The sequence below is a fragment of the Mesoplodon mirus genome (genome assembly GCF_964341445.2).
Source record: "Mesoplodon mirus genome assembly, chromosome: 1".
NCBI lineage: Eukaryota > Metazoa > Chordata > Mammalia > Artiodactyla > Ziphiidae > Mesoplodon > Mesoplodon mirus.
The window spans coordinates 29,959,735-29,962,480 of NC_138976.1; positions in this window are offsets into that span (position 1 = coordinate 29,959,735).

Sequence of the window (2,746 nt, forward strand, 5' to 3'; positions counted from 1 at the left end):
TGCCGCCACGACCACTCTTCCTAGAGGAAGCCCAGTATTGCAGGATCTCGGGGGATAGAGTGGGGGGTGAGGGTCGGCATGGGAGTCCTGGGATGAGAAACACCTGGGTGCCCTCGGCCTCAGCAGCCCCCGCATCCCTGACTCTTCTGGTTCACAGGACCTGACCACAAGGGGCACACAGTGCAAAGGGGTACGTGCTTGTGCCCAAGAGTATGGATTTTTACTTACCACTGCTGAGTGAGCTAATATTGCTACCGATGGTGCCTCTAAAATGGAGAGTGCTGGTCTGCTGTGAGGGAGACAATGAGTACCAGCTGTGGCTCTGAGATCTGCTGCAGGGGCTGTAGTTTGTCCTCCCACTAACTTTCCTCCGCTATAAAGTTCATTTAAGAAGAGAGGTCTGCTAGAATCCTATGGAAGTTGCTTGCAGATTGTTTATCGAGAAATTGGATGCTATTTGCACAAAGGGTGGATTTGGTGGACACTGTGATATGTCCCCTGGATCTCCCTTCAGTGCAGGACTTAAGGCCCCAATTGTTGGAAGTGCTGCTGGCTGACAGCCTTCAGCTGTCCGCTCTTTCAGGATTGACCTCAGCTGCAGGGAGTAACCTTGCTCAAGATTACATTCCTGCCTGGGAATCACATCCAGTGAATGACTGATAAAATTGTATGGAGGCCTGGCTATCTTGGCCCAACTCAGGACAACTCTTAAGGGGTATTTGAGCTCCAGAGAAACTTTTGGAGTAGGTGGAGGTTGTCACTGGTCCTAATTCTTAGCTTGACCTTTCTCTCTGTTCAATCCTATTTCCCTTTCGTCCCTTCTACAGGGATTGTCCCCAGGAAAGCTCCTTGATAAGCATTCAGCAAACTAAACTCAGTCTTACAGTCACCTTCTGGAGAAACCCAGCCTGTGACAATACTTCACACTCAGTGTGAATTTTTCTCTTTTGCATTTGTTAATTCTTGTTATATTCTTCTAAAATTATTCTTGGGTAGTTTCATGTCTGTGTCTTTTTAAGCTCTAGAACAGAGAAATTGAAAGAAACATTACTGGCCATCTACCTAGTTTTTTCTTGTGTACAATACTTTTTCCCCCTATAGTGTTCTCAGCCTCAACTTATGTTTGGATATTTCCAGCGGTATCCTGAGCAGACAGTCACGCACCACTCGGACGTTTACCAAGTCTCCCCCTTGTGTCTTCTGACAATGTGCCTTTGTTTTGTTTATTAATCCACTTCCACATTTAATAAATTTAAATAATGAAAGCATCTAGCATGTCCTCTGCTGAATCTTCTTGAGGCTAAATAAATCCAGTTTCCTCAACCCTTCTTCATACGTTTCAGGATCCCTCACCATCATAGTCCCACCTCTCCTATAAACTTCTGGTAAATTGCTTATCCCTAAGCATAGAGAGAACTCAATTTTTTAAACTGTTCGCTCATTCCCATTATCAAAACATCTTGTCCAGAGTGGGTATTAAAATACAAATGAACAGATAGTACAGGAAAGATGATACTTCAGGTTATTTAATCCTTTTCAAGTACTAATATACCTAAAAAGTATCCAAACCGGGCTTCCCTGGTGGCACAGTGGTTGAGGGTCCGCCTGCCGATGCAGGGGACGCGGGTTGGTGCCCCGGTCCGGGAAGATCCCACATGCTGCGGAGCGGCTGGGCCCGTGAGCCATGGCCACTGAGCCTGCGTGGCCGGAGCCTGTGCTCCGCGGGGGGAGGGGCCACAACAGTGAGAGGCCCGCGTACCGCAAAAAAAAAGTATCCAAACCTTTTTATTTAATCCTCCTCTTCCTCAAATATAATGGCTTGCCCATAAATGTTATGGTGGGAATTCTGGTCCCTTTGTAGGCCTAATATGGTTTATTAATGGTATCGTTACTCTGTGAAATGATTTGACAAATCAGAGGTAATTAAATCTTTCCTTCTTTAAGTTAAAAGTGGGTGACTGATTTTTATTCTGATTGTCATCACTAATGGCAGTGCGGGACTTAGCATTCTGTGCTCTGCATCAAGGACAGCAAAAGGGTGAACTAGCTGCCAGTTTGACTGACATTTTATGCAAATGACATGAAGCAGTATACCTCTTGTACAGGGCTCATTGAAAATTATAATTGTGTATTTAAAAATGTATACAAGCCATATTTTATATTGGCAGCATGTGTTTTGCAGTGCAGGTAACACACGACAACAAACAAACATCCTTAAATTGCTAAGGAAATGAGGCTGCTGGCTATGTTAACATACTTAATTTTTTTCTTTTTTTTTTTTTGGAGAATGAAAAGTGTCCACTTCAATGATAAATTCTAATTATTAAATTCTGTTTTTAACTCCGAGTTTCATAGAGGGCTGCAGTCCACATCTTTTGATAACTTAAATGGCAATTTGCTTTGGAAACTACGATGATATGAGGCTTATGTCATTAGGAAGAAAAGCTCATTAAATTAATTCCCAGTTCATAATTTACTTTAGGAAATTATTAACGTTGAAAAGATTAGTTGGGAGGAAGATTGATGAGTTTAGTTTTCTCATGGAACACTGAGGTTGTAAACAAAAGTTCACTGATTTATCATTTTTTATATTGTGTGTACTTCTTATCTTAACGAGCAAGGTGACTTTTGGTTCACTCGATTTTTATTATTTGATAGTTCCCTAAGAGAATAAGTTTCCATCTTTGCCGAGGAGCTGTACGGCATAGTGGATATGAGCATAAGCTTCAGAATCAGTTGACATTCC